Consider the following 27,222-nt stretch of genomic DNA (forward strand, 5'->3'; position numbering starts at 1 on the left):
GGAGTTTTTAAAGTCAACGTAGTTTCACTCACTCCAATCATGCACACCCCTCCACCCGAGCTCCTAGAAAGCACTAGTACACTTATTTAAACAGCAAAAGTTAGGGAAGGAGGTTGAACTACTTCTCTATGTTGTTTTAACTTGTGCCACCATTATAATTCATGCTCTTTAGTGTAACTGCAAGGCAAATGAAAGATACATTTTTTAGCGTCCATGTACATAAACATTGATATAAAGTATCGGTACTAGGCACCACTGCACTGATACTGTATCACAGGAAAAAATATCACAATATATTGGTGTATTGATTTTTCTCCCCCACCACTAATGGGCACGTACATGGACACCAGATGTATCAGATTGTGATCTCATCTGCTGAGGGGGGAGAACGCTGGAGCTGTATGTGCATCTTAACATACGCATACAGCAGTAGCAAACCATGACTGTTGGACCTAGGCTGTCGGCAGAAAGAAAAATCATTAAAATAGATTTAAAAAATAGATAGATATCCCTGAAATTTGCTTCTATTCGTAATACAATGTTATATAGCCTATTGCGATGCAGATATACAGTATAAGCTGTCCTCTTTATTTCAAGTTCCACTTCATATAATGGCTCTTTATGAATGTATGAAGGGCAGAGACGCATTCAGGTTGTGAGATCATGCACACGGCCATCTGGCACCAGAACGACATGCAGAACATAAAGCATACTCTCTAGCAAAAGAATCACAGTGTTTGAGCAAAGTACACAAACATGGTACTCTATTGTCACGCCATCACCGCCATTGATAATGGCCTATCAAAGATGCCAAGGACTGAAAGATGCCTTGTTGCTGAAGGGAAAGCGACACATTTTGCCACACAGAGAAAGAAAGAGGGAGAAAGTGGGAGACAGCACATGCGCTGTCATGCGCTGTGATCTACCGTTGTTATGGCAACTCAGAATCAATATATTCACGCCTATTAGCATCCTCATTGTAGTCTAAGTGCTGTAATTGAATTCGATGCATTTTTATGTGACACAAGGATAGGCTAACCATGGGATGTACAAAGTGCAGCAAAGTGCAGTGATGGTTGAGTTTCAGTATGAGATTTAACGTGGGCTGGTTATTTTAATGTACAGAAGTTATATCAGAACCACCATAGTTCACCACAATTTAAAATTTAACAGCTCTAGACTAGCCTGCTTAGCCTATGAAAAGCTTCAGCAGCGGTGTGTGTAGGACCCTACGGTTCTGTTCAACACCCTGCCTGCCCCATCCTGCTATTCCGTTAGCCAGTGATCTTACATTCCCCATGACAATAGATGAAAGACAGGCTTATATCTCCTTTCTCTCCCTCTCAACTTCACCCCATTCTCACCCTCATTTTGCTCTCCGTTAGCCCAACAACCGCTCAATAAATACACTCTTTGGATCTACCAGCATTATTGAAATCAGCTGGTCCTGAGTGTAGGACAACAACATAATATGTAATCCAATAGTGCCATAGAAAGGTGGTCAAAATTCCGTAAAAAGGTGCTAAAAATGAAGAAAAGTGTGAAAGAAAGCAATAGTACATTTACTGCAAGTATGCTTAGAGTGCGAAATAGAAAAAAAGGAAAAACGAGGAGGTAAATCAGAGAAAAGAATGCGAGAGCTGCTGCAACAGTGATCCACTAATTTGGGTAGCAACAGTGGTACCTCTGCTTCCTAGTGGTGAGAGAGATGTGTAGCCATCTACAGGCTGAATCGGAGGAAATGAACCCACTGATACTTAAAGATTAGGCTTGCATGCTTGTAGCTGACAACAAAACCTTTGATCCCTTATTCAGGAAATGGCAGTAAATAAACAGATTTTTTATTTTACATTTCACCAGATGGCACCTTAATGAGTCAAAGCTGTCAGTGTTTAAATTACATGGAGCGAGGGATGGAGTGACAGAGAGTAAAATCCCCTTTGCAAATTCGAACAAGGTCGTAATAAAGTGGTCAACAGTCCCCCAAAATGGCTGGAGAAACAGCTTGATTTATGACTGTCTGTAATTGAATGGGGAAAGAGTGAGTGACCTCTACTAAGCCGGAGCTTCAGCCAATCAGGAGGAGAATTCTATCACACACCAGGGATATGGAAGAGGCATTTCCTTCTGATCTTCATTTCCAACTATATTCGTCCGTACAACTATTAACTTGAGGGCATTAACATCAGCATTCACAGAGAGTGGACATGCAAGGGGCTCATCTGCTAGAGTCCATATTTACCCATCAGGAGGGGTGTGTTTTCACAGAGGTTAAATAGTGGATGAGCAGTGTTTGACTGATGGAAATTTAAACATGTCTCTGCCTGGGCAGCAGCTTTTTATGAGCTCTTAGACTGTAATTGTAAAACAGAAAAAGCGGCTGATGTAAATCAACCTAAAATATGTAACCGCTTGTTTTAATGCTACTCCCTCAAATGAGGAGAGTGCCTCTGGTGCAAGCAAGCATTCACACATTCAAAGTCATAGTCCTATGCATGTGTGCAAGTGCGCACACACACACCCTACACGAATGGAGAGAAGCATTAATGATACATGGTATGTCTGATGAAAATCTTAGTACATCATTCAAACATTATGCCATTAATAAGGCAATGAGTTTTCCATTTCATTTTTTCATTGCAACTGAGGTTACTATTATGCTTTAAGGAAATGTCATATTAGTGACATGGTTCTAAGGACATTAGAAAACAAGACTACTATAATGTCAAGGCTGTCCAGTTAGTCTAGGACATAACTTGTATATATATTTTTTTAAATATTCAAATTTTGAATATTTTGTGTCACTTAAGTGTTTCATGAATAGCCAGTTGAAATCGAATGTAACTATTGAACTTTTAAATGCCATTGACATCCTTATAGATGGAGAATACCCAATTTGTTTTGAGAAAACAAAATCACAAACCATCATAAAAAATGAAATGTACCTGTCTATTCATCTTGCCAAACAAAATTCTAGAGTACTATGACAAGGGTAATACAAAACAAAATGGACTTCATTTTCACTTTCATTAAGATGACACATTGACAAATTCTATCCACCTCATCAATACCTACAAGTTTGAGAGCCACACACCACCAAAACCACTATATTAATATTGATATTTATTCCGTATTTTGCTCAGTTTTTCATATTCATTTGCACACAGATACAACTTATAGTATGATGCTTTATATTTTAGGTTAATAACCATTACAGCATACACAAGCTGAGGTTGTGGTGCAATGGTTTCGAATTTTATTGCTGACCCAAATCAATGATCCAAATCACTTAATAGTAAATAAATAATAAAATGTGTCTTTTAATGTCCATTAATATAAATGTGTTCTCACTGTCCACACTCTTCATTGCTTCTTAATGGATCTGATTGGGTTTGGCTTTGACAACCCCAAAGCAAACGTCAAAGCATGGCTCCAGCACCCCACATTGGGCCAGATGTATATATAAAACTAAATCTTTACAGTTTCTCCACTAAAAAGCTGCATACTACACATAAAAGTGGAAATATGTATATGCAGATTTTCTCTCACATTTATGAAATGCTGCCAGCTCTCCCCACACATATCTGGTTTTGAATACTAATAATTTTGAAGAATACTGCAGAATAGACCTTCAAAGTCTCAGGCAATATAAAAGCTAATAGTTAATTTGAGAAATATCTTTTCCACCAATTACACAGTCTTCCAACGATGGGTTTTTAATTCCATTTCATAAAATCTTGAAATACCAATTTTTCTGCAAATGCAAATCACAGAATATGTTACGATCCATGATGGATGAGGATCCATGATGTTACATTGAAACTCTCTGGGGAATATAGTGAGGATTGTCACAGTTTGTAAGGGTTGCATAACATCATCTCTGTAAACATTTATCAAATTGTTCAAAGGACTTTTTTCCGTTTAGTTTTTTTTTTCTGCTCACTACACAAGTACTTATCAGATTTGTTTCCCCCCTACATATCTATCCAGGTGTGTTAATACCCTATTGCTTTACATATCATCACATAAAAACAAACCTGTTATGATTTACCGCATTGCTGTCCCAGTAAAACGAGCATTGCCAAGCCTAGAAGCTAATTCTGACTTGGTTTTCACAGCAGGCTACTGTCACATTAGCCAGTGCCTAATTCTGTCTAATTGAATAATGACTACGGCTCTGCATAGTGACACCTTCACTACAAGGTCAGTCCAGAGCATTGCCAGCCTCACACAGAGCAACTGAGTCAGGCCCACCTTCATCACAGCGCCCACAGCAGGAGAGATCCCCAAATCCAATAAATCTATCTGCAGGTACAAAACACACACGCACACACACACACACACACACACACACACACACACACACACACACACACACACACACACACATGCAGGCACATACACAATCTGAATGTAGTACTGGGACAAGTCAAATTCTACAAGGGGGGTACAGCGGCTCACTGTGGCCTCACAGCAAGAGGAACCTGAGGACCCAGCCCTTTCTGTGAGGAGTTTGCATGTCTCCCTGTGTTTGCATGTTTCCTCTGGGTGCTCTTCTCCCACATTTCAAAGACAGCTGGATTAGAGACGCTAAATTGCTCATAGGTATCAAGGTGAGTGTCTATCTGCGTCCACGGTGGTTCCCTACTTCAGCCCAGTGTATACGAGGATAGGCTCTGAAAAACGAAAATGAATGAATGCATTCAACAGGAATAATTAAACAAGATCTCTCGGACAAGCCGCCTCACTGTTTATCCACTGATACTATTGATGGTAAGGATCTAGAGTACTAATTTCCTTCTAACCTCATTCATGCTTTTATAATTCCATTCCAATTGCCCTTATAATAGCACAGTGAGGTGTTGTGAGAGCGTGGAGTAGCGTACCAAGGTGCTCGTATAACCATTAAAATGTTCGACTGCCCATTAAATGCGTCTGTACCTTGCTGTAAGTAGCTCTATCCATCACTATTATGACTGGAATATTCTCAATACATGGTCCCGGAGAGCCCATGGACGCTCACTTTAGGCTGAACACAGAAATATGGTCTGTTAAATGCCATGTCTTAGCAATGAGCAAGACCATAGCCAAGTCATGGCCCATCTATTTGTGGACTGCAGCACTGAAATTTCTTAAAAATAATAGGGCAGCTAGTTAAATATTGATCTTGACAAAACCATGCACAGTTTGTCAGACATCATGTACAAGATACTTTATTTTTTAAGTTCTTCTGCAGTATTTTCACTCATCTTGAGATTATGACACATTACAGTATATTCACATACTCAAATGCTGTTAGGGGGAGGGTTGTGTCACATACTGTAGCTACTATATGATAATTTAATTGTTATTGTTGAAATCAAGTCCTATAGACATGATTTTAGCCTTCCCCTAAATCATCGGTATCTAGATGTAACAGGTGTTATTATCTTTATTTATTTATTTTATTTATGTTTTACCTATTTTATCTCTATCTTTCTTTCTTTCTTTCTTTTTTAATGTCATTTTAAATAGTTGTGTATGTATTTTTTCTGTTTTATGTGAAGCACATTGTATTTGCCTTGTGTATGAAATGTGCTATATAAATAAAGTTTGCCGGTGCAGATTAAGCACGATGACCTTGGCAATTCCATTGGCCGCAAGCACATTTTTTCCTGCCTGCACCCATTTCTCTTGCGGCAAAATGGAGGCTATGGAGAAAGGATTGGTGAGAAGGAGAGGGAGTTCAGTGATGTAGAGTGGAGAGAGAACTTTAGAATGTTCTAAGATCTGCGTCCAGTGCATCACCAGGTTGTCATGGCTGCAGATGAAATGTACTCACCAGTCCAGTTCCCCTCCACCTCCACATAACGGCATGAGCTCGGCACATACACAACTTGACTCCAGTTCAAGAAATGTCACTAAGGTGTTTACACATCCTAACTGGTGTCTACTAATGCGATTAAAATCAGAGTACTCCACACATATTACTGCAATTATCCTTACTTCAATTAAGAACATAATTGCATTAATATAATTATATGTGTGGTCGTTTACATGGGCTCTGCTTTACTCACATTATTGCCTTAAATGCACTGTAATTGCATTTTGCATGCATGCACACATGGCTAGTGATTGAAGATTTTATATAAAAATGAAATAGATTAACATAACATACATAAGAGGTTTTTATGTCATTTTAGAGAGGTCTGTGTGTACATACACCATCGCCAACTAAACCCTCGCAAATAGCACAGAACATCAGCACTTGCACTAAGACCTAGTCTGAGCAGGTGGAAGACAAGAGTAAGTTTTGATACAAAAATTGCACTGTGCCAACTGATTTGTATTAACTCCCCCCTTTAGTGCACTCCACCACCTCTTTCAGTGTAAGCAATGTCATGCTGAGCCACAAAATTACCGAATGGACGCTATTCTCCCTTTGCCGGTGTAAGGGCCAGTGTGCTTGATCTGCACCTGCACAAAATTAGGGCACTAAGACAGGGCTTTTTCATCAACATAAGCTTTGGCTCATGAACAAGCAAGGCCGCAAATTTTAGTCTTGTCTCAGGTTCAAACTTATTTTGTCTTGATCTTAGTCTTGTCTTAGATATGTTTAAGTGTTTATAATTGCACTTTCTTCATTATTGTTTCTGTAACATATTCTGCTGAAAATATAACTACTAAATGCTGTCATGTCAAATGTATTAATTTTGTTACATTTGCCCATTATTTAGGTAGTGGTCTTGGGTGAAATTATCTGGTCATAACCAAGAAGCAGCTAGGCCATGTCTTGACTTGTCACAGACTCAACTGAAGAGGTTTCTGACCACAGGAATGTTTCTCATCAGAGAGCACACAGTGGGAGCTGTGCAGAGGAGCAGGAGACAGAGTTATGATGAGCTGCCCACGGCGACACATCGTACAACACTACAAAGTCTGGGCTGGACTGTCACAAGCCCACAGTAGCACCCACATCTCACAGCCCCAACTTTCAATCAGAGAAAATAAGTTAAGATGATGAATAATGATAAGCTTCTTATTAATCTTAGAGTATATATAAATTGTAACCTAGTCATAATGTAAGTAGCTACTAATTTACACGCAAGGGCAAATGAACTGGCAGGCTGGGTGTTTTGCATTTTAAATGCCTGATGTAGAAGCAGTAAAGTGCTAGATGTGAAGCCAATTTCCCCATTTATTCAATGGCATACAGATAACAAACTTATTTTTTTGCTGTCAATATTTCCATAATGATTTTTTGTCCAAACTGGTTATGACTGATATGTTCGACCACAATTTCCTAATCTATACCAAATGCGATTATAACAGCGTGTTGGAGAGAGCCAGTAAAATCTGCTCAAAGAGCGGGGAAGAGAGGGGGAAGAGAGGGAGAAGAGCCCTCCCCACACCGCTTTATTTTGATGCACTCATTCCTGGTCCCAGATGTGAAAGAAATAGCTCTTCATTTCAACAACAGGCCCTTGGTGGGAGTGAGGCTTTTAAGTTTGGAAATGACTTAATGGAAAGCTAAAAGAAGACCACAATTAAAAATATGGCATCTAAATTGAAGTATTTTCTTCATAAGCCGACACCAGGTGTGTCCTCTCCATGGCCACGCATATAAATTGCAATTTGTCTCCGTTCATATTAACTCCACAGCTGTAGAGAAATGCCAATGTGCCTGGGTTACACAGTAGTGTATCCATTTCTAAGAGGATTTCATCACCATTTGAAGGACCCTCAATGCATTTTTGTCCCTGTTTGCCAGCTTGAACCTCAAAGTAAAATGTATAGAATACGATGGACAATGACAAGCTCTGAAGTCTTTTACGGTATTGACAGAACAGTCTTTTCTCACTTTAGTCATGTGATAACTGCGGTGGGGTTTTCACACGTGTCTAGCCAAGTGTTTCTGACAGGAGGAGGAATATAAGGCGGCCGGTCCAGCGCACCGGCACTAACCATTTCAAAATGGAGCTTTTCATCTTGCCGACAGGCGCTGAGACGTATCACTCAGGGCTCAATGGCAGCAGACAACCTGGTGCGGCAGACCAAAGACAAGCCATGACAATGCTTAAAATCTGCAGGCCCACGCATCCACTTAATCTCTGAATTTGAAGACCTGAAGCTCTTAATAAATACACACACACACACGCACATCCATATACCTGCGTTCAAACGTAGTGAAGTATAAAAGAAGCTGGACATTCAAGAGAGACCTCAATTTGCATGATTGAATCTGTTAATTTTAGCACATAAATGGTTTGTTAAGCATTTAGTTTGCTACTGCTTCAACAGTTTTATTCCAGAGAGACAGAGAGCAGTGCACACTTGGAACAAATTCATCAATGCCATATTTAAGCGGATGCTGTACCTCAGCTTGGCTGCAGAAAAGATTATGCCCTTTGGCATCTGGTTCTCAGTGCTGATAATGTTTTTGTCAGGTGGGGCTTTCACAAAACTGCAAAATCTACACTGCACAAAGAGCGGCTTTCCACCTGCATAAGAGTTCCTTTATGCAATGCTTTTGAAATGCAATATATGATGCCAGCGGAATAGCAAAAAAAAAAAAAAATGCTCAAAGTGTTTCCTGCATTGCTGTTGATGATATCTCTTTTCAAATATTTTCAAATATTTTAGGAAAAGTAGGCATAAAAGACCCCCGGCTAACTTTGAATAACCCGGTCTAAAACATATTCTTACACACACATACACACATACAGACTCTTGTGTGGTCTACCTAAACTAGGAAAAATAAAACACTGGCATCCCCTGTGTGATTAGATATTGGAATTCAGCCTCTGAGAACAGGAAGGTAGTTGCTGGCAGTGGAGCCCCTTTGATTTCCAATTTGGAGTCAAATTGGAGCACACAGAAATTGTCTTTGTCATACGACGTGCTTGATTACATTTTTCATTTGCGTGTGATTGTTTGTTCTCATCAGGGAATGATACGTGATGTGTATATTTGCATGGTGTACATTTTGCTGAATGCCTTCCCTTTGAGCTACCACTATAGGCATTAGGTCTATTTGTGCTGTTCATGTTTGAATGATTACTGTATGAACTGAGCCAGTGTTTTTCCCGAGCCAGGAGACTGATTTCACCTGAACTAGTGAAATACAATCCAACTGGTAGCTTGTGTCAAATGTTTTCAAATCTGGCCAGCAGTGATTTTTTATCTTTGTTGCATATAAAATGTTTATCTTTACCACGCACCTGTTCCAGTAGCTGTGGTCAAAGATGTAAGGGAGAGAACTGATGCCTGATGGGTATTAGGCCTTAAAGAACTGACAGAGAAACCAGAGGATAACCATTCCTCCACAGATCTATCTACACAAATAATGATAATGATAAAAACTCAAATACAAATTCTACAATCCCATTAGGTTGGGAAAATCAACTGTACAAAGATAAATAGAAAATTTCAGTTCAATGTAACTCTCAAGGATGAAGCAATATTATATTAAAAGGTTACAAAGAAGCCTTTGAAATCAGGCTTCTTTAATCTATCCACTAGCATTGTGTCCATTCTCCTGCGGTACTGCAGCCCCCCCCCGCCCCCCTCATTCCTCCTTCATCTCTCTAGCCTGGGGAGCCTGCTATGTCTCCAGAGGCCTCCACTTCAGAACAAAAACGGCATTAATGAACTCTTTAGTCTACTCACATGCTTTCAGGAAAAGCACTATACAAAAATACCTCTCAATGTGTTTTTCTCTTCATCTTCTGAGGCAATAGGAGACAATCCTGAGTCACTCATTTCTGGCAATGATGGGACAGATTTTGACTGCATTATCCCCAAAGAATCAGGGATATGGGTAGGCGCAGAGAGTAGGATCATTCTGCTTTGACTGTCAGATAGAGAGAATGGCAGCACTTGAATGAGCTTGGGGGCCCGCACTCTGGATTCTCTTTATAGCTCTGCCATCCCGTGCAAAAAGGAATTTTGAATGCAGCTCCTACATATTTAATACACAACTTGTTTCACAGATGTTTCTCCAGACATTTTCTGCCTCATAAAACAGGTTATATTATTTTTTAATAAGCCAACATCTCCTGTTGTTATGAGGATAGGCTATGAGGCCCATCAGGGTTGCTTTGATGTGAACATTGACAGATCCGTGCATAAGCCAGAATGACAGGGGAAAGGAATGCAAACACAATACTTACATGCAACTTTGTGTGTGTGTGGTAATGAATGATGCGGATAATAAGGGAAAAGTTACGGCAATCACTTGAGTTCATGCCTGAATATACGACAACTTCAGTTTTCATGAAAACGTTTATACATCTGCACTCCTAAAAAATAGACTTCTGTGGTAACCCAAAATAATTAATAACATGAATTAGATGGAAATCAAACCCTCTTACCATATAAGAATTTGGGAATTTTAAGATCTTGAAACAAGCCACTTGTAAATATAGATAGGCCAAGTTCATATATTACAATATTGAGCATAATTTGAAATTTTAAAACTAATAGGTTCATAAAGAAAAGCACAATGAAAAAGAAATATAGCTAGTAACAAATTAAGCCTGCATCTGCATGAACTGAGAACCTGGACTGAACTGAGTGGCATAGAGCTTGTTGGGTTATAGTCACAAACAAAGTAGAGACTGTAAAATAGAGAGACTGACATTCGTTTAACTAAATAAGGATGTGAATACACCTACCCATTTTCAACAACAAAATAAAAACATTTTTTATTGCTTAAGATATTGTAGCCTGGTAAGACCATCCTGATCACGTGACCTCACATTCTGTTTCGCTCCACGGATCAGTCTGGACTTCTAGCCGCCCACATCGATTTCAGTGGGCGGGACTACTTGCCTTGACAGACAAACTCCTTCAGCCAATCAGCTTAACAAAACATGTCGGAAGAACGGCGAAAACGTCTTTCCTGCTGAGAAACTCCGCTAGTGCATACTCTTGTTCTTGTTTAATTGTTGTTATTGAGTCTATTTCTGCAATTTCTATTTCTGTTTACTCTACTAACGTTAACGTTACTGCTCGTTGCTTCGGGAGAAGCCATTACTGTTTTGCAAGCGGCGGCCTGTATTTCACGTCATCAACTACGACGCAGTCCCTGATTGGCCCGGTTACATTGTAATTTCAGGAAATTGATGTGGGCAGCAAGAAGTCCAGACTGATCCGTGGAGCGAAACAGAATGTGAGGTCACGTGATCAGGATGGTCTTACCAGGCTTAAGATATTGTGCATCTCAAAATGAATGCACTTCATGAGATTTTTTGAGATCTTCTTTGAGACTATTTGACATTTTGCTGGCTGGCTTTAATATTGATCCAAATAAATGTCATGCTTTGACACAATAACATGATCATTTTCATTACAATTTTGAAAGACTTGCCCACTGTTTAGGTGCTGCTCTTCAATATCACTCAACTTGCTCAATCTTGACTTGGACTCTGATCTTGGTCTTTTTTCAGATCAGCTAACCTTGGCCTTGTTTTGTCTTGAATTTGGCATTTGGAGGTATATTTGACTACATGCAATGTATGCTGGGAATTTTGGTAATACACAAGGCATTAATTCTACTTGATCTGTGATATGTTTAAATTTAGTTAACCCATTTTTTTTTAACTAGGCTTATTGACTGTAGTTTAAATCTCATGATTCTTCTTAAAGTCCTCTTACTTAAAAACTTAAAAACTTGAAATTCTAAACTCAAACAAAGTAAATACACTAAACACATTGATTTAGCTACATAATAGAAGTTGTTTTGACTAACATGTAAGAGGATTTTTTCAGTAAAATATTGTACTTGAGAAGAAAACCTCTAAATCCATAAATAGCAAAAAGCCACCACACAAAAGAGCATATGTGTGCTGCAAAAAAGAAAACCTTTCATCACCTTGTCAAAGCTGCAGTCATGGCTTTCTGGGTTTCCACCCCAGTGTCTATTCTTTGCATCTAACTCTTAAATCCCATAATACTGCCTAAAAGACTGTCTGCTTCCAATGAATAGGCCTACAATATACTTTTCCGCTTTCGCGCAGTGACCAATTTTCAACCACCTTTACTAGGCGGCAATTCCTCTCACCCAGCTTGGAGAAGTCTTTGAGGACCACCTTTGAAAATGTTGGAAGTTTATTATAAGCCTTTTAGCAGAGTGGATTCATGCTGAGCTGTGAAAGTGTTGCAGGAGAGCATAACAGGTCTGGCTGTACAGCAGCAGCCAAAGCTCTGGAGTAGGTTTGATCGCTCTGAATTGCTTAAGCTACCACATTACGATGTCCCCGTGCATTTTTAGTGAAACAGTCTGCAGTAGCTGGGAGAAGAAGAGAGTGCAGATGGCACAACAGTTTCCTCACTTAATTTCACCATCTCTCCTTACAGTAGACTGACAATATCTGAGAACAGAATACAGCGATGGCATATACAATTTTCCAACAAGAAAAAAGGAGAGAATTAAATATAAAATATAAAAGAGAAAAATGCTACAACTGAACAAAGCTGTACACTTCAATCTGTAAAGCAAGTGCCCCAGGACGTGTAAGTACCTCAGGAATCTTAGATGTGAACAAGCTTCAGTTGCCCCGCACAACAAATGTTGCGTGCTGCACACAAATCGCTGCTAGCCTTTTATCATTATGTATCAATCCAACCATTGCCTCACAACTCTTTCAAATGCATGTGCACATCAAGTCAGTAGCTGGAGTAGTAATTCCAAGGCTTTATAAATAATGGCAATGTCATGATTTCTACCAAAGCATGCTTCTAATATTTTGGATTAAATCGTTCTATCCCAGATCTGGTAAAAAAAAAACACTTTTGCTGTACCTGTGTAAATCAAGCCTGTATAAATGAAGCATCCTCATGCCACAGTGTGATGGGTATCTGGGTTCCACACTCTTGTTTCTTCTGCTCTCAAGGATGGTGAATATTGTAGAAACAATGAACCCCACCGCCACTGTTAAACAGTCAAAAGAACCTGCCCACAGCTTGAAATCTATTCTACAGCTTATGAGAAATTATTTGTCAAACGAAAGGTGACAGTGGTTTGCAAAGCAGATAAAGTCTGGAGAGAGGGCATGTATCCTGTTACATAGATAAAAATCTATTAAAACAAGTCACTGACCTCATGTAAGACATCATTCAAAGCTGCTACATTGTCATGAGGGCAAAGTGTGAGTTTTCCTTCCTGTGTGTTAGTTTCTGTGAAGGAGATTTTGTATATTCAAGGATGTCTTCACACATACAACCTTCATAATATTTATTTATTTTTTGCACAATACATCTCAGTTACTCACTTGTCTCAAGGTTTAAAAATCCATCTAAAACCTTTCTTTTACCCTTCATGAATGGGGTCAATTTAATCGGTGAAACAGGCGAAATAAAGTCATCACTTTCACCGGAACTCATATGGTCAGTCATGGAACGAGCCACAGTGGTCCTAATATTTTGTAGACTATACAATAATGGCCTTAGGATTTGACCATGGAAGATGGGAAGTTGAGGTTGCAATGTTATTGGGGGTGTGGGATGGAGTGGGAGTGAAGGAGTTTTGTAGAAGTTGTAGAAGTTTTGAAGAAGTGTTGTTATGATTGTTATATGTACCTGCTCTCCCAACAGAAAATGGAGTAAAAACACCTGAACACACACATGCACACACACACAAAAGAAAAATACTGTGATATAAATTATATAGAGGAGAATGCTATATAGATGTATGGCACAATCAAGGCTGTTAGCGTTACAGTGTTCTAAATCTGACATTTATAAAGCCTGAACAAGTCTTAATTGTGCTAGAGCAAATAACCATGTTCTGTTGTCTGAAATAAGAAAGACTTACACACACAGTCATGCTACACCAAAATACATGGAGATCTCTGAGACTTGAGTGCTAAATCCAGCTTGGAGTTGCACCGCTGCTTCTCACTGCCTGTGGAGTTTAATCCGGCTGCTGCTCCTTGGCAGCCTGAAACACCTCTCATATGCGAGCATTTAAGCTACTCATTTCTTTCTTTATTTCTTCAAATAACACCGTCATGATATATTTAAAAGTTGTATCTTTCTCTAAAATGAGTAATTCAGTGAAAATTCAATAAAAGGGACTGTTTGTGGTTTTGAGACACAATATGAATGAACAAAGCTGTGCTGGCCTGGAGTTTTGAACTTTCTTTCCAATGAATTTAATCTAATGTTGAATTCTGTGCAGCCTACGGGAATGTAGGAATTGTCACCATGACTGAAATATCTACCAATTACATTACAGTGCTTTCAGTTGGTCTAATGCACCAACTGCGGCAAAAAAAAATGGGTAACACTTCAGTTTACAATGGCCTTATTCCAGTGTATTAACCAGTGTATTAACCAATGTAATAGTACACAATATTACTGTGCAGGTACTTGATGAAAATCTCCGTAATACATAATGTACTTACAATAGTGTAACAACACTATTTTAATTAAGCCATACAAATGGTGTTTCACTGTTGTAAGTCACTAGATCTAGAGCAAATTTTATTCATTTAATTAACATGCAAATGGGTCTTATTTGTGAAGAAAATGAAAACTTCAAAGTTATACTTAATTATTGCTGAGATGTCAACAACTGCCCAGTGGATGGGACAGGAATATCATTTGGGCTATACAATCTAGTGTCATGTACTTAATGTTTCCATGAGCAGTTGGTCAGAGGTAGAGACAGGGTAATGCTTTCAAAACAAAGTAAAGGAACGAATACGAGTGGAGATAAACCTAAAATGCACTTTCAGCCCAACATACCCACTCACTGATTTCTCTACCGAGTGACAACAAAAGCAAACCTTCAAAAGAGCCAAGTTCTGTGTCCTGGAGCTACTTCACTGACAATAAAACGGAAACTGCTTTTGTTAACTAGTGTGTCTACATCCAAATAAGCTCCATCTCTTTGTAGTGCTAACCATATCCCAACCTTGTGCACTGTCTCTAGTTGGTCTCCCATTCACTGCCCATGAAGGAACGGGTGCAGGATTACATCATAACAAGTCTTTGCTCTCTTGTTGGTATCTCAGAGACACTTTTTCATGTTTACCAATCAAAACACTAAACTGTCCAAGATCAAAGGAATACAACTTGCGAAATTGATGTGATTTAGCACGGATATTCCCTTGAAAAGCTGAGGATGTAGATCCAGCATTTTAAGATTGAGAGAGAGAGAGAGAGAGAGAGAGAGAGAGTAAGAGAGAGAGAGAGAGAGAGATGGGCCTTCTTGCTGACCCCTGGCTCACCCTGGCTAGAGAACAGAGGGGGCAAAATGTGTGGGAGCGTGGGCCGCTTGGACAGCTGGATCACTGGTATTCCTCTGGCGACCTTTCTTGTCAGCTTGTACAGTACCTCTTTTTTGAGTGCTGCTGAAAAAAAATATATATATAATCCCATCTTTTTATGAGCTTTGCCCTACCTAAAACAAATAAACCATCTTCTGGAATTCATATTTTAGCATAAAAGTACACTTTGACACACAGATATACAGTTCAGGACTTGTTTATCAGTATATGTGAATGTGCAATGCAAGCACACACACACACACACACGCACACACACACACACAAACAAAACATTTCAAACATCCCCATGTCTCTGTGCTGCTCTTGCTCACTTCATGTACTTGTACCATTGTACTGTACATTTCTTTATAAGAACATTCCACTGCTTTGGGAGAACCTCAGAGTTTGCATAAATAATGTAGATAACAGAGGGGATGGGGTTATGTCTTTCTTTGGTACTTACTGTAGGGTATGTTTTTTGCCTTCTATTAAACCAGCATGTCATCGGAAGCATACAATGTCCTATAACGGTTGAGTAGAGAGGGCAGTCCGCACTCAGCAGGACTCCACTGCATTGTGTCGTACTATTTTTCTCTATATTGCCCTGTAATGTATTATTTATTGCAAAAGAACTTGGAGAATGCACAAATTTTAAATGCATACATATTTGAATGTTTTTTTGTTGCATTTTTTAAATGCTTTTGTGCTATTTACGTTCTTTGACCATACCTGAGACTTCATGGTATGATTATTTCCAAAAATATGAAAAAACAAGTGTGTAATTCGCGATAAGCTGTGACCAGCTGAGCGTTTTTCAGAAGCACCAGGCCAGCCAGGACGTTTGGTAGCATAGGGCGCCACCACCTGCCTTTATGTTCTGGGGGAAGCCAGCATGCATGGAAATATGGTAGTGCTAAACTGACTCACTCGGGATAGGAACTCAGGATCTCTGACGTGGTTAGTTATTTGATCACCCCAATCCTTTTGCGGTGTTTGAGGTGCCTCGAAAATGTGTACAAAAGGTGCATCGGTGTGGGCGGGGTCTTTTTAGGGTCGCCCCACTCGCAACGCATGCACAGATAGTAAATCAGAGAATCCTTGCTTTGGATGTATCAACTGGTGTGATACAACACAGACGACACATAACAGTGCTTAACAGCGGTTACCTACGAAACCCTCGTTCTCCACAACTATCATATTAGTATAGGGTCAAATTCATGATGTAAATGGGGAAGTTTTTGTTATTTCTTTTATAACAATCATAGCCTTTACCTGTTGTATTTTGAGCACCTATATATTCTCATCTAGAAACCCCAAACAAATTGTCAGGTGTTTGGTACTGAAGGTAGCATTGCAGATATAGAGGATGTAGATATAAGATAGCAAGAAGAGAGTCAGGCCTATTTAGCGCCACTCCTGACACGAACAAAGAAAATCAAACCTAGTGTTTGGAGGTTGGCAGGAAGCATGGCAAATATGTACACTGAGTAATACTGTGGCAAGATGATCCAAACACCCTGCTATTTCTTCTCTTTGATCTCTGCAGGCCTGAAGAGAACAGTATTAGAGAATAGCTACTCTCACAACATGATGGAGCTCCTGAGGTGAAGTCAGTTCTGCTCATTAAAAATGATGGTTAAAGCAGAAAGGAGGGTGGTACCCAGAGAGGGGGTATTCAAAACAGTTTAAATATGAAGCAACAAAAGGAACATGTTAAAGTTTTACACTACCAGTCAAAGTTTGGACACACCTGATTGAATGTACTATGTTTTTCATTATCTTAAAGCCAAACGACACTATCTCATGACATGCGTCCAACTGGATGACTTGCAACACACGATGCATCACACTGCGATCAAGCCCAGAGGCACATGAACAAATATCTAATGATTTAGCTCTATCAAGGTGAGGGTCTCCCAACATCATCACCGCAATTCTAAACCAACACACTACAGTATTCTTACTTTATTTCACTGGTGTTAGGAACATTGCATGGTGTTTTAATCCCAACTTTATTTGTATAGCACCTTTCATGCACAGGAGCAACTCAAAGTGCTTTCCAGCAGACAGACAGTCAGCATCACAAGAGGCAAAGTAATGATGAAAACACAAGATAAAAGATAATAAAAATAATAGTTTTGTCTTTGTTAAGACCCTGGCAGCAGCATTTTGAATAACCTATAGCTGTGCAATTGCTGATTGTGGCAATTATAAAAGCATGAACAAGCTTCTCTGCATCCTTTTGAGTAAGAAATGTTCTATCTTTGGCAATATTACGCTAGTGTGTCTAAAATAAACCAAAGGTTTTTTACTTAGAGATGCCAGATTGCCTAATTTGGGGAAAATAAGATCTCTTTTGGACTTGGGACCAACTAGGAGAATGTCTGTCTTATCTTAATTTTAACTTAACAGATTTTATCGCCATCCAGTTGTGTATGGCAGCCAGGCAGTTAGAGTGGAAACAGCATCTGGGTCATCAGGATTTATGGAAACATATCGAGTGTCGTCAGCATAGCAATCAAAATCATCATTTTGACAATGTTTAATGAAAGCTAAAGACTTGCAATGCCAAAACACAGAAAGGAAAAAAAGGTGAGGCTTCATAGATTTTAAAACATTCCATGCCTGCTTCTCTTTCCGTGTGTTTGTGTGTGAGTGAGAGGGAGAGAGAGAGAGAGAGAAAGAGAGAGGTATGCAATGTGGGCATGCACTCATGTCCACATTTACACAAAAGGCTGTGTGTATACCTGCATTATGTTTCATTTCCTCAGAGGCCTTGGGCCTGTGTGCGCCAGTCAAGCCTGAATGCCTGGCTCTGACAGAGTCAGCAACAATGAGCTAAGGCGGGAAGGCTCCAGGTCTGTCTCCCTGGAGAGCACCTGGGGCTAAGGAGCTTGTTATTGATCTAAGTAGGGGGAGGAATGAGAGACAGAGGGCAAGCAGGGAAGCACCTCTGCCCTTACTGGTCCTCCAGTGTCCCACTGGACAGTCCTTGAGCTGCAACTCTTTATCAACTCTTTGGCCTGCCTGACTCAAAATGAGAAAACAACCATTGAGATGGAGGATCAAAGCCCCAAGAGGGGGGAGACAGAAGTTACTGGCAGATGAATCCAAATAAATCCAGACAACCACCTACAAACTCAGGATAATGTCTTTGTGGTTCAAGGATCAAGTTTGGGATTAAAATGGAATAAAAACTATGGGTTTCAATGTGTGCATTCTCACTCACCTAAAGGTATTTACATCTGGAGTGCAGAAGCACCCTGCCACCAATGCTAAATGAAAAAAAACAGTCGGGTAGCAAATGAATAATAGAGTGACAGCTAATATTAAACAACGAAAAACCATGCTTCTTCAATCCCGAGAGGAATACCTACCTTCATTCTCTCACTAGCAAAAGAGCAGGACAGCTCTCTGCAAGGAGGCTTCCCGCCCTTGCCTGTCAATCACACACGCACATAGCTCACTCTAGTTCTGACCACCCTGCAAACTGCAGTGAGAAAACAAATATATCCTGCACACTTTGTACTTATTCCATAACTACAGGGAACAAGCACTGATAACATTTGTTTCCCCCCCTAGTTACGTTATTGTACCCTGTAATTATTTTTTAAGTATGGGATAATTACAAAAATAGTTACACCATAACTACCTTATAAATCTCTCATAATTACAAAATTGTTACCCCTTAATTCCCGGACTTCTTGTTTTGTTACCCTGTAACTACAACATTGTTATTTTATTAGTACCCCATAATTACAAACTAGTTACACCATAATTAGCGGGCTGAGCTAGATAACAGTGCTCACTTACCCATAGGTAAAATCCTAGATATGCGCAACAGAACAGGCAGACCTCGGACAGAAAAATAACGGAGCTGGTGTAGTTGCTTAAATTGCCGTGCTGCAACTGGGCCGGAACAAGTTCGGATATGCAAACGGAACGCATGCTGTGTAGTTCTGGGTTTAGGGTTAAAGGAATGGTTCATCCAAAAATGAAAATTCAGTCATTATCTACTCACCCCGATGCCAGTAGAAAATCCGGCAAAGTTTTTTTGTCGATACAAGGTATCATCACCTGGGTTTCCAGGTGATGTAAGTTGCAGAGCTCTCCAAAACAACTGAGGTTGCTGGGGACCGTTTCAGACTTCAGGTCTTCAGGCTTCAAAAAGTAACAGAAAATAACCATTAAATGGCTCCATGCCGCTCGTCCAGCATAACCCAATCTCCTGAAGCCAACTGGCTTGAAAAGACCAAGATTTACACCATTATTTAGCTGAAATCGTCACTCTGTTGTTTTCAAAAAACGTCACGTGTGCTCACACACCCTGGAAACTCCATAGGTAACACTGCGAATGACCTGAAACAAGACTTCCGGTTTTGCCGTTTAGCCTTCAAAATAAAAGTGTGAGAATTTTAAATCGGTAGAAATACTCTTTTAAACCAATTACTTTGTATGTAATTGTCAAATTCAATAAGTGAGCACCCATATTAATGTTTAACAGAACAGAGACTAAAGTGGTAGTCTCTGTTCTGTATGTATTCTGCACAGTGTAATACATGCAGCATTATAGTTAAAATGGCACACATTATGGTATTTTTCATTACTCATTACATTATTCATAACATTATGACATCAAACATTAATATGGGTGCTCACTTATTGAATTTTACGATTAAAGGTTTAAACGGCTTTCTGAAGCCAAACAATCGTACAGTGAGAAGAAAAGATGTATATTTACATCATTATGTAGCACAGACCGTCACTATAGCCGCATTCACGTGCACACACCCTCGCGCTTTTATGTGAATCTTCCCCACTTCTGTGTTTACACTGCTACACATAGCTGTGGCTTACACAAACTGAAATAGCTCTGCTGAAAGGGCCTCACTCATATCTAATGTTACACTTTTGTCTTTGGTCTGTTATGTAGCTGTTGTAGCTTCTGTCCCTAGCGGCGCTATTTAAAGAAGACTAAGAGCCTGACAGCCCTGTGACGTTGAATTTTGTGGAAGCGGCAGGAATTGAACTCGGGTCTTCCGCCTGAGAGTCTGCAGTCTAACTCCCTGCGGAACACGTGACCCATAAAGTGTGAACAGAGAGAGCGACCGAGCGACCGATTGACAATACCATCCATGGAGCCCCTGCTGTCGCTTGGCTAAAAATGGTTGAGTGAGTGCTCTTCCTGGATGCTTCAACAGAGAGAAGCCTGTAAGACTCTGTGAGCGGGCGTCATTGTGGAATACAAATGTGACTTATTTTCACAAACTACCTGCATGAGCCCAGAGAGGCTCTGGCTAATCGCTGGATGTCAACTTATCTGTTAAATCCCTCCGTGCGGTCTGACTGTGTAGTGAACTTTCTCCTCGATTACCGTCCAAAAGTCCAGGGAATAAAAGCAGAATTACCTCTTCTGAACTGCTATGCTGGCTGCATCTATACAAAGAACGGAGGTATTTGAAATCATTTACATGTAAGTATCATGTTAGAGTGACCTCGACTTTGTATTCTGGTTTAAATAACTAAGTCTGGGCAAAGAACTGTTGTTCCTCTTCTATATTAAAGTCATTGGACATTTGTTCTTTGAGAGCAGAGTTCTTTCAGTTTGTGTGACGTAGATTTATACTTAGGAGTGTAAACATGTAAGTGGGAAGATTCACATGAATGTGCCAAGTCTAGGTGCGCTCAACGGTTGTAGTGAAGATTTGCACTAAATAATGCTGTAAACATCGACCTTTTCCACTCATTGTGCGATTGTTTAACTTCGGAGGACTTGGATTATGCTGCATGAGCTGTATGGGGTAATTTTATGGTCATTTTTTGCTCATTTTGGAACTCTAAAGATTGGTCCCCATGGCCTTTGTTTCGGAGAAGGCTGCTTCGGACTTGTGTGTCACATGGACTAACAAACTTCACCTGTGTTTCAACTGGCATGAGGGCAAGTAGATAGAATTAAAATTTGTGGGTGAACTTTTCCTTGAATTGGTGGCAGAATGCATTGTCTGCGACTGCTGAAAGGCAATCCTGTTGTAAAACAGGCATTTAATGAGGAATTGCGCGTGGTTGGATTGATGTAGAAAAACATAAAAATGTGAAAGCAGTGAACATTCATCAGTGGACATAGGTGGATGAGAATGTTCCCAATCTGTATTGATCATACCACAGTGACTGCACAGTCACCACATATTGATGGCAAACTACCACAAATAAAACTCTGCATGGCATGGAGTAGATTATGGAAATAAAGTAATGGTAGTGTAACGGGGTAATGTAGCACAAAATTGGTGAAACATTACCAGCATGCAAGATATGGCATTTAACATCTGAGTCTGTGTTTATACCTCAGAGAATAAGAGAGAGAGAGCACAGAAATAGAGAACAGAAATACTCAAAAACAGCGTAAGTGCAGAGGGCAAAATCAATAGATGTCTCAGCTTTACAATAAGCTACCTGCCTAGAGTAAACTCTTTATCAAAACTGCTATCCTGGCACTGGACCGAATATTCTGGACCAAAGAAAATCAGGTAAGTATCACAGCCATGATGGTGTGGTACGGCTCAACACCCAACAGCCTGTGTGTGTGTGTGTGTGTGTGTGTGTATGCATGGATTTGTGTTTGTCTGTGTTAGTTTATTTAGATTCCCATTAATATTATTGTTAGTATTATTATTTAAAAAAAAAAAAGTCATATTGCATAGCTACACATAACATGTTTCAGGCTATTTTTTTCTCATTTCTATAGTTTGGCTACATGGACATTGGGACGTCCAGGACGTTGAGCTTCAAGATGGTGCCTAAATTGTGTTTTGAAGGACTTTTATGATTATTTTTTTTGGCAGTGGCAGTGAAAGACCTGAGAGAAAAGGGAAGGCCAGCTTTATATGAAAAATGGCATTCCAATTAAAATCTGGCTAAATGTTTTCAGATTTGTACTAATATCACAGGAATCTTTGCCCACAGAGGAACATCCTGCATGTCCAAAGAAAGACACCACACAATACATGCAGAGCAGAACAAAGACAGTATCCCCTCTTATGCAGAATGCCAAAAAAGAGTCATTAAATTTTACAATCATCTAAATCAAGTGACCCCCAGACACAACATCACAAAACCCCAAGCTGCCAAGAGATGAGGCCAGAGAAGAGCTTCCTCCACCAGCTGCTCCTGAGGCTCTGCCCACCCAGCCCAGCACATCCCAGAGAGCCTCGGGACATCAACATCAACACAAACAAACCCAACCAAACTATAAAGAATCAAAAAGACAATATCATATATTGTAATGAAACAACCAAAACACAGTAAATTAAAATGATATTTAGCCCTAAAAAGGGATTACGTACTAGCAGGCTATGTATATGTTTCAGTATTATGTAATTTGTATTTGACCAGTGCTGAGTGATTAACATAAGATTTGTATCAAGATACTTTTGGTAGAAGTATTTTTTGTATTTTTAAAAAAACAAATTACTTTTCTATAATATATCAGACCAAATGAAATGGGGACTACAATATTCAGCTTTCCTTAAGGTTTCAGCACCAAACAGCGACAAACACAAGCCCTGTTTTGCAGTTTTGACAGTATGTACACGTGTCACATGGCTTGCTTGATGGATGTGCCAGCTAGCAAGCCCACACACATTCAATTTTGATGCTCCCTCTGCCCCTGACCCCGACTGTCCACCCACTATTTGAGAGGTCCATCCCCTGTGCAAAAGGTAAATAAAAACGTATGTGCTAACACAACCTTTTAAAAACTACAAGCTAAAGCTAAGAAAGAGGGCAGTGTGTTTCTGCAGTTATATGTGACACTGTGATTTCATTCTGGCACTTTGTTACTGAACATAATTTGTATATTTTTTCATGCAAGGTACTTGTTTTTATGCAAGGCTTTATACTCTTTTGTTTTTGTCAAGTTGCCACCATCTAACAGGCAAATGCTTGTAGCAGAAGAAAATGTTACTTTTGAAACAATGCCAGAAAATTTCAGTCTCTGAAATTTATTTTTGTATTTTTGAAATACATGTAGTATAGAGTCCTACTCTCAACATGTCAGCTTCTTCAAAAAGTAACATTGTATCAGCGCGCAAATTTCTCCAATACTTTTGAGAACAGGTAGCAGGCCTATTGTCTGTTTGTCTGCCCATGAAGGGCTTTTATAGAGGAATCAGTTTTGTACATTTAACTTTACTCTGACTCAAAAGACATGGCATATTGGAATGGCATTTTAATCAGCAGCAATTTTCAGTAGCTTACCATACACATTGACATTACCTGAAGGGGGTTTGTCATTTCTATTGCTTAACAATAATTTTCTAACTTCTCTGACACTTCTTGCTGAATTCAAAATGGCAGTATTTTCTTCCATTATTCGATCTGTTATGAGTGAATATTGTGGCACACTGATTCCTGTTTGCCATATTGCATCTCAATTTATCAACCTTGTCTGTTTTCAATCATTCAGTTCTACTGTGATAATAGAATGTCTTCTTTTTGTTCAGTGTGGTAAAATAATTTGTAAGTTTAAGGTAGAATTGCCAAACGTATAAGCAACCAGATCTGTTTGCTATCATCTTTGCTTCATTTCTCTCACCCATATGATTTTTCAGTCCAAGGAGCCTTAGCAGTTCGCAGTCAGCAAAGGTGAGTGTGTGTGTGTGTGTGTTGGGGGGGGGTCACACATACATGTGGTTATGCATGTGTGTGCACGTGTCCTTAAACTGTTGTCCTACACCATTCGTGCACAATATTCATGAAAAATGGCCATGACCTGAAGGCTATAAACAATGATAATCCTGCCTTGAAGGCTAATGGCAGTGATAAATATTTACCCCAAAAATGTTACTGCTGTGGGAGTTAAAAATATGGCACTATGCACCTTGGATTATTCTACATGCAGCTGCAAATTCTGATAATTAAAAAGCGAGGAAGACAGTTCATCCATGATAAATGCGTACGTTCTGACAGCAGTGAACTGCTGAACCGTTACAATATAAGAGGCAACGGTTCATGTCTTATCCAATGTGCACTTCCAGCAAAACAGGGTTTGTGTAGTGTATGTGTGTCGGTGTGCCTGTGTGTGTGTGTGTGTGTGTGTGTGTGTGCGTGTGTGCACGCGTGTGCGTGCATATGCCTGGATGTGTGTGTGTGTCTGTGTTGGTGTGTTATGCAAGTGAGTAAAGGATGGACAAATAACCTGGTAAGTGAACAATCTAATAACAGTCTTAATAATGTTATTGTTACATTGGACACCTTTTTTTCTCTGAACATTGTGCAGTCATAAAGTTACTACTGTTAAAGCACCAGATTGATTTTGAATCCCACCGATGGACTACATGCATTTAGCCATTTTCCATATGGACTACTTTACTCCGTTTTAGGTAGCCAACACAACAGCCCCTACAACGCATCCAGAATGCTGCAACTGGCCTCATGCTCAACTTCCCCAAATTCATCCATGTAACTCTGCTTCTTCTGTCCCTCCACTGGCAGCCTGTTACTGCTTGCATTGAATTCAAAACCCTGCTCCTGGTGTGCTAGGTTTCTAAGGGAGCCGCACCGTACACCTCCAGGCTCTGGTCCAGTCCTACATACCCAGACCATGCTTTGTGGTCTGCCACTTTGAGTTGCTTAGATCTCACTTCCTTGCAACAACCTGGTCATTACTCTGTCTGGGATTAACTTTTCTCCCTCCAAGCTCTCCGACGGTTTAATGATCTTTCCACTCCTGACAGAAAAGCAAAATCATTCCCCATCTTCCGTCATCTTCTTCCGACTGAAAACCCATCCTTTCAAGAAGTACCTCACGTCACCTTCACCCAACTGAATTCTTCCCCCTCTCCTCTACTCAGAGTATTCAATTCTACTATCATTTTCAGTACTTTCTGTTAGCTTGAAAGCACCGTCATTTTTAAATCTAAGGCGACTGTTGCATTTCTTTTAGATTTTGACTATGCTAGATGCTGTGAATTATATATATATATATACATATATGTATACACATATGTATATATATATATATATATAGATAGATAGATAGATAGATAGATATATAGATAGATATACATACTGTATATAGATATATATTTAAATGAATGACCATTTAGAATGCAAAGTGGGTGTTGGGGTGATGAGTCTTTGAACGATGTGTGTTTTGGCCTAGGGTGCAAAAATCAAATGGGTCAGCCAATACCTCTTAAAACTTTAGTCGGTCAGCCATCGGTCCAATCATTTCAAAGAGGGTGTGTTTCATGTTTGACTGTAGTCACCTGGTGTGCAGTAGTGCACATTTGTCAAGTATAGTTGAGTTTGCATGTTGTGCAATGCTGGAAGGTTAAGTATTTGCATTTATGAAGAAATACAAATTACAAATGGCTCTGGTTCCTATGGTTTTGTTGCAATGATGACAGTTTTGATTGTGGTGGTGTGTGTATCTGAAAAAAAATCATCAAGTATTCTGCTACAGTTTATTTTTTTTTCATGTGCACCACTGTTAGCAGCGTACTGTGAGCTGTAAATAGTGATGATGAATTGCCGATGGGGCAAACGTCACAGAAAAACATCTTAGTAAAAATGTTACTGCTGTAGGAGTTAAAAATATGGCAAACTGTACTTTGGATTATGGAATTTTAGCTGCAAATTCCCAAATATGAAAAGCAATGGTAGTTTTGTGTGTGTGCATGCATGTGAGCGTGTGTGTGTATGTGTGCATGCAAATGTGCATTATTCAAGCGAGTGAAATGAAGGATGTATCAGAGCCCTGTTGTGTAAACACCCTCTGATAACATGTACTATCTATCTATCTATCTATCTGTGTGTGTGTGTGTGTGTGTGTGTCTTTTCATTTATCTATTTGCCCTTTGCCAAGTAATCTGGGCCCTAGTTTTGTTTACAAAATGTTCAGTCACAGCGAAGCATTGATTACCAGACTGTATCTTATGCAGTGAGCATCATTTTTACAAATCCTGTCTTTTCACAAGGTCCCTAATTGCATTAGCTGTTTCCATGGGAAATAAACACGAGGAAGGACCACAATACCAGCAATCATTAAAATGATTCCACAAATGTAATCATTACAAAGTGCATGTTGATGTAAAATGTCTAGTCTTTTGTAAAATATCTGACTGTGGGCGCTGGTCATTATCTAAAATGGCTTTTGGCAAGCTTGTGGGCATATCAGTTGATCTTTGAAAACCACAGTGAAGTAGGATGGGAGACGATGTAGATATGCATGACTGAAACTCATACTTTTCAGTGCACCAATGCAACCCTAATTACACAGTTGCACGACACATTAAATTTCTGTTCCACCATACCACGGGGGAAAATCAATACTGAATTTCACATGGGTTATGCCAAGACAGACTTTCAACTAGTGTAGCAGAGGGCATTCTTGCTTTGTGTTCTGGGAACTATTAAAAAAAAGAGAATAAAAAGCTTAATTATTCTAAAGAAGATTTGCTAGTAATTTATTCTTGTTTATTCTTGTATCATATTTGACTGCATCATTATATTAATTCTAACAAACAAATCCTCAAGCCTGATTTGCTGGTATTGTTGCCAAGCCAATTTATAGACCACACTTGAACTTTTATTTGGCTCCCTAATCCATTCTGCGTGAGGAAAGTGTGCGTCATTTGACTGCAGTAACCTGGTGCGCCCTTAACACATCTGTCGCAGCTGAGCCTTTCAGGAGAAGAGCCTGCTTGTTGTGAAACACTGGGGGGACGAAAGGATAGAGAAAGACTTAGTTGACAAGTGATGGAGGTTACATATGGTTAGGGTTTTAAAAGTAAAGTTGCACGGTTACTTGTCTCCTCGCATACGAGGACAAAGGACCAGATATACACATATGTAAACATGCTGTACACATATGCTTTTGACAGTCTCACAAATTATTTTTTAGTGTGCTGAACCATCAGTGTAAGATAATCAGCAGTATATGCAAAATGGAGCAGAAAGGAAAGGTAAA

The sequence above is a fragment of the Centroberyx affinis genome, unplaced genomic scaffold (genome assembly GCF_046629955.1).
Source record: "Centroberyx affinis isolate AG114_WGS23_722 - 3 ecotype Tasmania unplaced genomic scaffold, CSIRO-AGI_Caff_v1 ptg000266l_1, whole genome shotgun sequence".
NCBI classification, from domain to species: domain Eukaryota; kingdom Metazoa; phylum Chordata; class Actinopteri; order Beryciformes; family Berycidae; genus Centroberyx; species Centroberyx affinis.